Below are 12,919 nucleotides of genomic sequence, written 5' to 3' on the forward strand. Positions count from 1 at the left end.
AGAAATTCATCCTTACTAATGGTGCGTCTTTTTCCAATGTTGCATCTCCTACCTTTTCATGCCACGTGGCGTTCTCAGTCTTAAAAATATCTTCTTCCCGGATATGTGTCACTCGTCAGCTGCATGTCGTCGCAAACATGTTTTCTTGCAGATGAATAAATTAGATAAATATACCGCTGACAGCACTAGACAAATGACCGCTGAGTGTTTTTGCTTCTTTCCAAACGCGCTGCCTTGGTATTTGCTAGCCGAGTAAAGGTTTTCGTTCACCTTCACTAAGAGTTATGACCTGAGCTCGTGGTTTTCTGAGACGCCATAACTATATCTTCAATTACTGCTTCACTTCTTCCTCTCCTGCAACTTCTCTGCTTTATGGACCAGACGAAGGCACGCGGCAAAGATCTACGTGTAGTAGTAACAGGTGTATCACACTTGTAACCCCCCCCCAATGCCGAAATATACACACACTCAGTTTTGAGTATTTTAGTATTGCATTTGTCTTCATGGGGCTTCGAGGGGAGGGCGGGAAAAAAACTTAACAAGGAGGGAAAGGAATACACAGTAGTTGCCTTGCGTTGCGTTATTTGGACGAAGAAGAAAATAACAGGGTATTCTCGCGTTTATTGTGTAAGTAGGTAGTCCACAACAGGAGGGAACGAGGGACATCCTGTGGGAATAACACACACACACACACACACACACACACACACACACACACACACATAGTAAACACATAAAGTTGCTCTTTGTGTCGCATCTTCCTCCTCTGTCCGTCCCACCAGTCAAGGCTTAGGACAGCTCCTTCCTCCCCAGTGTGGTAACGGGTGGGAGCGGGAGGGCGCGGAGGAAGCAATGCGAAAAGAGAGAGAGAGAGAGAGAGAGAGAGAGAGAGAGAGAGAGAGAGAGAGAGAGAGAGAGAGAGAGAGAGAGAGAGAGAGAGATCTGGAAGGGAGGCAGGGAAGAGCCTTAATCTTTTTCCGATGATATCAATAACTCCCCCGTGAACAAGAGACGCAAAAAATAAATACAAAAAGCCGTACAAGCTGCGATTGAAAAGCTGGCGTTGGATGTGGGGAAGGCCGCCAGCCGCCTCCCTGTCTGTCGGCGGTGAAGTTTGAAGAGTCCAGGTAATTGGAGGGTTTTATTAAATCGAGGAAATGAGATAGAAGGTTTGAATGAAAAGGAGACAAACAGGCTTACCACGAAGAATTGAAGTAAAAAGAGAGAAGTACTAAATTTGAAAAGGAGAGAGAGAGAGAGAGAGAGAGAGAGAGAGAGAGAGAGAGAGAGAGAGAGAGAGAGAGAGAGAGAGAGAGAGAGAGAACAACCAATGCAGTATGACAAACATGACGGGAGAGTTTGTAGCAGCCCTTGTACCTGTCATACAGAAGTCACCCCTATCATGTCTGGCCTCCTCTCCATTGTTTTATTCAGTTTCTCTTTCCCTTCGTTCTTTTCATAAATACTCTTCTCGAAACATTTCCACCCTCTCCTTCTTTGGTCGGCTCACCTGTTGGGTCCGATAGTCACAAGAGTAGGTCACGGAAAGCAACTCCTTAAATTGGAAAGAGGAACGGATTAAGGTCGGAATACAATAGGCTTGCTTTGTGATTTTAGTCTTACCATTCTCGTATTACTGATTACATTCACTGTCACTCTTACTCACTCGCCCAGTCACCACCACCACCGCCACCGCTTATACCACAGCCATCATCTCCACATTTTCCCTTCAACATTATCCCTCCTGCCTTTTCCTCCCTTCACTCTCTCTCTCTCCATATTTTTTTCTTTTTCCCCGACTCCTCACACCTTTTTGTTCCTTATTCTCGTCGCCCTTCCCCTTCAAGACGCTCCCCTCAGCACCTCATTAACCTTACGTCCTCATCATTCAGAAGCTTCCTGTCAGTTGCCCGTCACCTCTCTCTTCCCTCACTCATTACACCCCTCGCCCCTGCACATCCCTTCGCCCTCCGCTCCGTGTATGCACCTTATCTCTTCTTTACCTCCCTCCTTTACTCCTTCCTTTCCTCATTCACTCTCATTCTCAACTATTTCCTTTCATCGGGTCCCTTTATCCTTCCTTTCTTCTCTGTCTGTCATTCCCTCCATCTCTCCTCTCTTTCTTCTCTATGTCTTCCCTCCCTTCTTCTTTACCTCTCTTTCTCCCCTTGGATTCCTCATTGCTTCGAATCATTCCTCATTTCTTCCAGTCTTTTCAGTTATATCTTCCTCCCGTGTTCTCATTGTCCCTTCTTGCGCGGATCCCATCTCCATCCATCCCTCTCCCTGTCTCTTCCTCGCCATCCCTCCATTCTCTCGGCTCCTCCATTTCGTGCTCATTCTATCTCCATCCCTCATTCTTTTCTGTTATCCCTCCCTTTGCTTCTTTCCCTCCTTCATCTCTTTCTATTCCGTTCCCCTCAGCTTCCGTACGTTCCTCTCTCCCTCCCTCCCCGCTCCTTCCGCCACCTAGGAGCGCCACCCCGTCGCTTGGAACAACCCAGGTGAGATGTGGCAAAGGCTCGGCTCCAAATTGAGCCAATTATTCGGCAAGGGATCCATACCTGCCTCCTGCTGCCGCGCGTCGTCGCCGTTGTGATGGGTCGGTGCCACTGACCCTCGCGGCGTAACCTGCTCCCGCCACCATCACCGCCACAGTGTTATACTTTTGTGGCGAGGGTTTATTATTGTTGTTGCTGTTAATATTGTTGTATTACTACTACTACTACTACTACTACTACTACTACTACTACTATGTTTTATGAAAATCCCCACCTTATATTAATTTTCAGTGGCTGCATCACAGTACGTGGTTCTCTCTCTGGCCGCTTCATCCATACAAACATGCGAGTGCCTCCCGTGATGGTGGGCGCTGTGTTGACGATGAGGAGACTAGTGAGCGTTGATGCGAGGCAGCGTTGACACGTGTCGGGCCTCTCCGTAGTGTCTGTGGCCTCACCAGCGTCAGATTAGGCAGTGGTGATAATGTGGACGCCTGGCTGAAGCTGGACGAGACAGAGTTATTTACTGCACGCAGGGACTGGAGGTTGGGTTGCCGGGTGAGATGAAGTCGTCGAGTCCCAGGTGGAGCCTTCCCGCGGGACCAGGGACAGATTAGAGCACACCTCGGGGTCGCCGGGAGGTATCAGAGTGCCTCAGGGGATGAGACCGTGGTGTCGCAACGAAGCTGCTTGTAATGAGTGACTTAATGGAACGAGAATGGTGGACTGAGGAACGAGGCATGACACCTTCCACATCCCTGCACTTCGCTAACGGAGCCCGCAGGTGCAGGAGGCGTCATGGCCCCAGCGCTCTGTCAGCAGCCTGTCCCATAAACCTAAGAAAGGGGCGTGTACAGCGGCACGCCCATAATGTGGGCGGCTCCGCACTTCGTATCTTGTTCCGTCAGTTCTTAATTTTCTCCTCCTCCTCCTCCTCCTCCTCCTCCTCCTCCTCCACCACGATAGCTATTCTGGCCTGTCACAATTTTAATGTTTTTTTTTTTTTTTTTTTTGTGTTCTGTATAAGATGGGTTCGTCTTTGATGTTATAAGAATAGGATTGGTTCAGGTTACACACACACACACACACACACACACTCACACAAAGAGAGAGAGAAGAGAGAGAAGAGAGAGAGCGAGAGAGCGAGCCTGGAAACGACCAGGATTTATTCTTGCTCTGACTTAGGCCTCAGGCTCCCGGGTCAGAGCTTCAGAGTACGGTGTCCATGGTGTTCCTTGCATGTCGTAAAATGCGATGAAGAGGAACGAGGGTGCATAGAGGCCTGGAAATTCTTAACGTGGCATCTCCATATTCCCTTGAAAGAGTAAGCAGAAATAAGTCTATAAAAATTAATAATAAAGCTTTTTTTCTACCTCTTCCTCTTACCATTGTTTTGCGTCCATGTCTCTCTTTCTGGATCCCACGTTATAATTACGAGGAAAAGAAAAAAAAAAAACTATAGGAAGGAAATCTGCTGGGGAAATATAACGGAGGACTTAGATGACAGAAGTTATTGCTCAGCGTGATTGGAATTCCTCAGCTTGTAATTGGAGAAGTGCTCTCTCGGGACACGAACCGTAATTATTGCTCTATTGAAGCTGCTTCCTGTTGAGGTGTAGATACGCGTTTCCTCTCCCTTGTAAGCGGTACTCATAACCTCCTTAGGGGTTCAGTCCATGTCAGCTGGAGAAAAGAAATCGCCAGGAGACATTTAATTAATTCCAGCTTTACTGCCGTGAGTAATAAAAACGTAATTGGTACAGATTATGTTCTTACCATAATATTATTTGTATATGTGTGTGTGTGTGTGTGTGTGTGTGTCAACGAGTGAGCGTCTCTCTCTCTCTCTCTCTCTCTCTCTCTCTCTCTCTCTCTCTCTCTCTCTCTCTCTCCCCCTTCTCCTAAGCCATTCCTTTGCTCTTTCTCTCTTCCCGACTTTCACGGTTTTACATTCTTAGCGCGGCATCCTCCTCCTTTTCTTCCTCTTATTACACATCTCTCCGCCTGCTCATCTGAACGGACCTTGATGTGCTGAGTCTTTTATTTTGACGTCAAGGGTCATTGGGACACTAAGAAAGCTGGAAAGGTGCCGTGCTGCTTCGTGACGCGTCTTGGAAGGGAGGGTCGAGAACGCACAGGATTAGTGGATGCATTTGAGTCGAGGTCGTGGAAAGGTGTAGAAGGAATTAAGAGTGAATGGGTGGACTGGCGAACAAGAGTGATTGGCAGGTTAGCACAGGTCTTGAGGATCTGGCAGGGATAGGGTGATAAGAAAGGTAGGGAAGGTAAATAAAACACCTGCAGTAGAGGGTGGCTATTGGTTAAGGTCGGGGAAGGACGTAAAAGAAGAGGATTCGAATGTTTTTGAGGCCAAGGAGGAAACAGGTTTGGACTGCAGGCAAAGGGTCATGTGTTCTATGACCTGACCTCAAGACCCTCAACTCCACCCAGCCTTTCTCTCCTACTTTTTCCACATGCTCCCAGTCGATCGCTCCATCTTTACCTCAACCCCAGCGGCTCTTGTCCTGTCCACACTTTCATTTGTCTTTGATTTTGCCGCTTCACTGGGGGGACGGCTCTCGATGCAGCGGCTCAGTGACTCGGCGGCTCGACACGTCCCCCACCCGAGGGAATCATCCATGAAGATTTTTTTGTTGCCTAAGTTGAGTGGGAACGCGGGCGACGCCATTGAAAACCATTAATGTTCCCTACTTTACATTAATGTGCGGAAATTAGGAGGAAATTTATATGGACGGATTGCGTGTCCATATTCATCAGTTTGCCAGATGGATTTCCAGTTCAAATTAGTGGATGTCATTATTAGCAAGTCAGAGAGAGAGAGAGAGAGAGAGAGAGAGAGAGAGAGAGAGAGAGAGAGAGAGAGAGAGAGAGAGAGAGAGAGAGAGTATATTGGTTGCATCGACACACACCTCACAGTCTCCTGCAATAACTGGCAGGCACACGGCGAGGCATCCGTCGTGGCCATGCTGAGAGTCGTGTTGTCGTCGTCCTCCCCCTCACACATAAACCAGCGCGGGGTGTCGGCTGAGTCCCGTCTGAGTGGCATCAGTCCGGGGGTCAGCGGCAGCGCGTGGGTCATGAGTGAGGCTAAGGCAGGAAAGGCTGACTGTGACGAGGGTGTGTGTGTGTGTGTGTGTGTGTGTGTGTGTGTGTGTGTGTCTGTTTAAATAATTAGTGGTCATATTAAGATTTACTGTGATTGCACTCAACTTTTTGTATTGGATGATAAAAATAATAGTAATAACAGTAATGACTGTTTATTACATATTATTATTATTTATTATTATTATTATTATTATTATTATTATTAGTAGTAGTAGTAGTAGTAGTAGCAATAATAGTAGAGGTAACAGTAGTAGTAGTAATAGTAGTAGTAGTAGTAGTAGTAGCAATAATAGTAGAGGTAGCAGTAGTAGTAGTAATAGCAGTAGTAGTAGTAGTAGTTGTAAATATGTTACTAAAGTTTTTATTTACTGATCTTCCTCCTCATCCTCTTCTTCATCATTACCATCATCAGTAGCAGCAGCGTCGTCATCCTCCTCTTCCTCCTCCTCCTCCTCCTCATCATCATCATCATCATCATCATCATCATCATCATCGTCATCAGGGAGTGAGGCACACGCTCCCCTCAGCCTGGCAGACCGTGCTGAACCTTGACCTGCCCAAGTGGCTCACGATTACGTGGAGACCAGGCGCGTCACTCATCGTTCGCAGCTTTCACTTTCAAGTCACCTGTCTGGAGTGAAAAACGATCGATAGTCAAAAAGATGCATCACAGGAAAAGGAAACGAAAAAAGATCTTGCATTATCTGTGTCAGGTCACGTTAATTTACTGGCACAATGGAAAAGCTTTTCTTGAAGAATATTGTACATACGCGAGAATCGACTTGATTTTATAAACGTATTAAGATTACAAACCTCATCATATTCACTTCATCTACTACAAGAAGCAGACAGAGTGAAAGCCTTCAGGTAGAAAATAAGTATGAATTGGCTTATGAGTGTGTTAAAGCTCCGAATTCCAAAATGTTTAGGTAATGTACAATACCCACACGACTCAGGCTCGCCCTTGAGGAAGAAGGCACCGTGGCCTTATATGGGCGGCAGGCATCCAGTGGACCCTGTTGGTTTAAGGGAATGACGCCATCACTCACACTGATATTAGGTAAAGTCGTGATGAGGTGAAAATCTGCTTGTATGCGTGCCGTGCTTGGGGTCCGGTGGGGGGGGGTGCAGACACTCCAAAAGAGGCATAGTTGACCTTGAGGGCCCTGGTGGTGGTGGTGGTGGTAGTGGTAGTGCCCTTGTGGACCGTCAGGGACACTGCTGATGCTGAAGCGATAGGCGGGTGATTGACAGATGTGAGTGGCGGACCCCGAGGAAGGTGGTATCGGAGATCTTAGATGGTTTGATCGCGTCACTCACACGCGTTTTAGATTGTATTGATACCTCTTCGTGTGTGTGTGTGTGTGTGTGTGTGTGTGTGTGTGTGTGTACTGGCGTGCCGTGTGTCCATTCCTCCGTCCAGTACCTTCAGATCATTTAGAGAGAGAGAGAGAGAGATTCAGATTCAGATTCAGATTTGTTTATTATCCACCAAAGTGGTTATTACTCAGGTTACAATAGATATTTAGTAATTACGATAGACACATCAATCACAATACATTCAGATACATAAGTCTCTTATAACTATTATATATTAATGTAAAAGATTTGATAAATTGTTTACCATTAAATCCCAAAGGTAAAAAGTCACAATAAAAGAAACACGCATACTACACATGCACAAAAACATACATATAAAATAAAAATAAAAATAAAATAAAAATACAATAAAATAAGATAAAAGTATAAAATAGAGATATATTAGCGAGTAAAATTTTCTTGAAAAGATGACGATAAAATCCTCAGTCTGGCTTAAACATTATCTGTTAGCAGAAATTTCTCAATTCTAGCCTTAAAAGTGTTAAGAGAGGGTGCCTGGGTTAGGCGAGGTGGGAGCGCGTTCCACAGCTTGGCTCCTCGTACAGCAGTGCGCCTGTCTCCACTGTGTGTTTTTGTGTGTGGCACGTACAGGCTGAGAGAGAGAGAGAGAGAGAGAGAGAGAGAGAGAGAGAGAGAGAGAGAGAGAGTCTTTTCTCCTCTCATACATTTATTTATTTATTCGTGTGGGATAAAATTCCAAGCTCTTTTCTAACTTTGTAATGAACGTTCAGGATAATACCATTAAGCAGAGGCGGGAAATGGAGGAGGAGGAGGAGGAGGAGGAGGAGGAGGAGGTGGTGGTGGTGGTGGTGGTGTGATCACTTATAATTAAAGGTACAGGTTTCCCTCCCCTTTCCCAAACCACTCCCCTCCCCCTCCCTCCATACTTCTCCCCTCCCATTCCACCCTCCCTCCCCACTCATCTTCACCTACTTCGTCTTCTCCTCTCAACTCTCTCAGGCTGCCTCATCCCCTCACATTAATCCCCTTCTTCTCTTACGTTTTCGTCTTCACCGCTTTTTTTCCCTCTTCTTTTTCCCTATTTCATCACTCTTCCCTCTCATCTCTTTATTATCTTCGTGTCTTCCCTTTTTCTTCCACTTTCTCTTCTGTGTTTCCTTAACCTCTCTCATCATTTACCTCACCTCCACCCTTCCTTCTTTACTCTCTTCCTTATTATCCACTAGTTTTCCTCGCTTCCTTTCACGTCTTCCCTCACCCTTCTTCATCTTCCTCTTCCTTATCTTCTCGTTTCCTGCGCTCCCTTCCTCATCACTGTCCTCCCTACCCTTCCTGGCCTGTTCTCCCCTGCACAAGCTGCTTTCTCCTCCGTCAACCTTTACTTTTTAGTACCTGTTAACAGAGTCAGTGGACGTGTGTGCATAATGAGAGAGAGAGAGAGAGAGAGAGAGAGAGAGAGAGAGAGAGAGAGAGAGAGAGAGAGAGAGAGAGAGAGAGAGAGAGAGAGAGAGAGAGACTGAAGGAAGAATCTAAAATTTCCGACAGAGACGCGATCACCTACGGGTCCTTAAAACTTGTCCGAAGATCGCCTTTGTTGGGTACGACGGGAGGTGGAAGAGGAGGAGGAAGAGGAAGAGGAGGAAGTGGAGGAAGAGGAAGAGGAACTAGGGGAGGAAGAGGAAGAGGAAGAGGAACAAGGGGAGGAAGAGGAAGAGGAGTAGCAGCGGTGTAGTGTTTATACACACACACACACACACACACACACACACACACACACACGCTACTACTACTACTACTACTACTACTACTACCACCACCAGTGCCATCGCTTCACCGAGAGGCTAAGAGAGGCGGCTTTTATGTGTTGTTATGGCGCTGTATAATTTGGTTGTGGTTCTGGTGGGCTCGTGATGGCATCGCGGATGGGTTGTGATGGTGGTGAAGTGGTGATGGTGTAGGGACGGTGCTGCCATCTGTTAGTTGAAGTAGTAAACCTCGTAACCTTTCAGTCCTCAGCGTAATTTTGTGGGTACCGGTAGAAAATTTTATTAAGTTTAGGATTATGTACATTTTTCATACGCTTTTCTATGTATCACTTAACGAATTAAAAGCCTTATCTCATTTTCCATCCACTGCAGGTAGATTTATTTACTCTCTTGAAATTCTTACGTCATAGGCGAATTTATAAAGACCGAATGTTGCCTGTACTATTGATCGGGTTCGTTGTTATTGAGATGATAGCGTTCCCTCAACACATCTCCCATCTTTCACCCTTGTTTACTCCTGTCCTGCTCACCACTCCTTCCTTCTACTCCATCTGAGCTACAAGTCCTCTTCCCTTCTGTCCCTTCCACCCTATGCTGCCAACGCCACCCCTACTCCTCTCCTGCTCTTCCTTGTTCGCTCTACCCCTGCCCGCCACCCCTTAAAGCATCCCCTTGCGTAATATGATTAAAAAGTGTGTACTTCAAAGAGCTTCTGAATTACCCTCGAGGGAAATGGTAAAATATATCTTGGGGGTAACGTACTTTGCCTAATAATCGCTGCCTAATTAATGTTAAAGTTGGTGTGTGTTCATAGATTAATTTTATAAAAGGCGCCGGTGTTGCCGTGTAGATGTGTGTGTGTGTGTGTGTGTGTGTGTGTGTGTGTGTACTGCGTGAAGGTAGAAAAGGGAAGGGAAATACGAAAGCGTTCTCACAAAGGATACAAGATTATTATTGTAATTCGAGAGGCGCGGTGATGTTTTCTGTGTGTGTGTGTGTGTGTGTGTGTGTGTGTGTGTGTGTGTGTGTGTGTGTCGTATGTGTGAGTTGGCCATTTCTCTTCACAATGGGTACGAACGCAGGAGCTTTGCCTCAGATTTCCTTCGAGATGAAAATATGTACCGCCACTGAAAACTTGAATCCCTGATAAGGCATTTTTACGGACAAAAGTTGAGCTTGCAATGAGGTTTGGAGTGTCGTATTGTTTTGCCTCGTAGCAAGAAAAGTGTTACTCCCTGAGAATACAATTAACTTGAATAATCGCAACTGAAATTAGTGTGTTCACGTATAATTACCATAGTTAGCACGACAATTGATTGCAAGGCGCGCTGTGCAATCACCATTTACCTGCTAACCTGCTAAAACTTGTGATGGAACAACCTAACACGGTTAATTACATGGTACGGTTAACTCGGGTGTTTAATGAAGCCATCAGCAATTGATCTCTCCTTTAGATAACGCACATGAGAATACTGAGATTCACCATTCACATCCCTTGCTACTCAGAATGAATGACTTTGGACTTTTGAACAGCCTATCAATGCTTGTAGTGATTAGTATGATGAGGGCATGAACTAAGGAGCATTGCTTTGGATTTATGAAATTACCGGGAAGACAAGAAGCATCGACAAGAGTGTAACCTGTCGTGAGGGAGAACCCGCGAGTAGGAGGAGACTGAAAAGCAAGAGGGAGAGTTGGGTGGATTAAGAAGACACCTGTGATATGAGAGTGATGGAAATGCTATGGGTAGGAGGGAAAGAACGTGAGAAGGACCTATAGATAAAGGGGAGATATAAGGTGTATGTGGGATGCAAGGAAGTGACGGTGGTGGGCTTGTGAGGATGAGAGAAACCCGTGTGATGCAAGGGGAGTGAGGGAGGGCTTTGTGAGGTGTGAGGAGCTTCAAGTGGGGTGAGTGGGGGCGTGAGTGGGAGTGTGTGAAAGGTTGTAGGGTTAAGTAGTATTTGCAGGTGTGTGTGTTTGTGTGTGTGTGTGTTGTGTGTACTGTATGATCTCTCCAGGGCATGACTAGTATACAAAGTGTGAAAAGATGGACATAAATATATAACAAGAGTTCGAATATGTTACGAGATCCTTAAAAGAAAAGAAAAAAAAATTACTAAGCGGCTTATAAATAACACAAAATCACTCCTAACAGACTCAAGTAGATAAAAGAGTATTAAAATTTAGACACAGAAAAACACTTCTCTAAGTTCTGCAATATAAAAAAAGCATAAGAAGAGCTGCAGCATATTTCATGAAGTCAGTGTTGGTTTCTTAGCGTGTTCCTCGTTAGAATAAAAACAGAAAGGGAAGAAGGCTTATGATATACAGTGAGAGGCGCTCATTCGCCCCTTATACGGACATGAAGCTTGATGATTCGTGTGTTTGGGAGTAACTTCTTGCATACTCATATATAACTTGATGTCTGCCGTAACTCTTGTTAGTGAGATTAGGGAAAGAGAGAGAGAGAGAGAGAGAGAGAGAGAGAGAGAGAGAGAGAGAGAGAGAGAGAGAGAGAGAGAGAGAGAGAGAGAGAGAGAGAGAGAGAGAGAGAGAGAGAGAGAATCAATTTTCTATTTAAACGTTCTCTCTCTCTCTCTCTCTCTCTCTCTCTCTCTCTCTCTCTCTCTCATCTCTCTCTCTCCCTCCTCTCTCTCTCTCCTCTCTCTCTCTCATATGTATGTTGATAGCTTAGTACATGAAAAGGTAATAAGTATGCAAAAAAATATGCTTCAAGTTTCCTCATTTCCACGGTGCATCTTAACTCCCCCGTCCACTTCCACCCACACATCACACACATACACACACACACCTCACACACACACGACACCTCTCCTGCCTCCACCCAGCACGCTAAGCTAACCCGACATGGCCCAAACAAATATTTCCCGAACACGTTAACCCCCGACACGTTACTTGCTCACGCTACCCGCCCTTGGTCGTCATCACCCTATCAGTGACTCCTGGCCACTTTCACCACTCCCTCACCCTGACACGTTCACCCCTATAGACACGTTCACCTTCCCTCACGATCTCCCCTGCACCTCGGCCTCATTCCCCCCCCTCTCCTCTCCTCCCTTCCTTCCTCCCCCTCCCTCCCCTCTCTGCGCCTCCGGTTAGTGGTTGGTTGGGGTTGTGATATATTAAGCAATTAAAGCACATAAGGATGGGTGAGTTCGGGCTGGTCTTGTTACGATAAATCTTACAAGCCAGTCGTTTCTCTCTCCTCCGTCTTATTTCTTTTTCTTTTTTTTTTTTTTCCCGTCCGCCAGCCTCTCTTTTTTCCTCTTATTCTTCCCCGCGTTCTTCGTCTCAACCTTCCTGTTCCTCTTCCTGCTCTTCCTCCTCCTCCTCCTCCTCTCTCTCGTTTTCTTCTTGTTCCTCTGCTTTTTCGTTTCCTTTTTTAATTCCTTTGCTCTTCCTCGTTTTCCTTTTCCTCTTCCTTTTTCCTCTCCTCCTCCTCCTCCTCCTCCTCCTTCTCCGCCCCTCCTCCTCCTCGTCTTTTTCCTCTTCGTTCTGCTCCTTCACCTTCTCCTTCTTCAATTCCGCCTTGAATCCTTCTTTCCTTCTTTTCTCTCTTCCTTTCATTTGTCGTCCATCCTCCTCCTCCTCCTCCTCCTCCTCCTCCTCCTCCTCCTCCGTTTCTTCATCCATACTTGAGTCGCTTATTTTATCTTCCTTTGGTTTCCTGTTTCCCAGATTTTTATTTTCTTTTTATCATAGTTTCCTTTTTTTCCCCGAAGCTGCCATCCTCTTCTCCTATTTATTTATTTACCTTTTTTTCCTCGGATTCCAGGTTGTTCTGTCATTCCCGTGTGCCTTTTTTTCCAATATTTTTTCCACGCAGGGTTTTTTCCTTTCTCTCTCTCTCTCTCTCTCTCTCTCTCTCTCTCTCTCTCTCTCTCTCTCTCTCTCTCTCTCTCTCTCTCTGCCTTTCACTCCGTTATATCTGTTACTCTTTGACCTCAATTCACATGCCATCCTGCAGCATCTTCTTGACGTTCTTTTCATTTCATTTCTTCTTTTCTTTATCTACGTATGTTCCTAAGTCATAAACGTATCTTCTTTTTTATATATATATTTTTTCTTTATCATCTCATTTTTTTTTTTTCGTTCCTTGTTAACTTTTTTCTTCGTTGATTTTTTTATTTATTTTGGTTTTCTCTTCTTTTCTCTGGTTTG

The 12,919-nt window shown here is 45.6% G+C and overlaps 1 long non-coding RNA gene across 3 annotated transcripts in view; it reads left to right on the forward strand.

Moving 5' to 3' along the window:
- The window catches only part of LOC135112557 (uncharacterized), a 111,486-nt gene that overhangs the window by 56,154 nt on the left and 42,413 nt on the right, over positions 1 to 12,919 (forward strand). The window contains exons 2-3 of one of the 3 annotated variants that reach the window (XR_010274453.1): positions 5,459 to 5,639; positions 8,514 to 9,440. The exons of the other annotated variants lie outside the window; for them this stretch is intronic. This is a non-coding gene — a long non-coding RNA (uncharacterized LOC135112557). Of the gene's footprint in view, positions 1 to 5,458; positions 5,640 to 8,513; positions 9,441 to 12,919 lie in introns of those variants that run through there. 3 annotated transcript variants of the gene reach the window in all.

This window comes from Scylla paramamosain, chromosome 24, assembly GCF_035594125.1.
Source record: "Scylla paramamosain isolate STU-SP2022 chromosome 24, ASM3559412v1, whole genome shotgun sequence".
Taxonomy (NCBI): domain Eukaryota; kingdom Metazoa; phylum Arthropoda; class Malacostraca; order Decapoda; family Portunidae; genus Scylla; species Scylla paramamosain.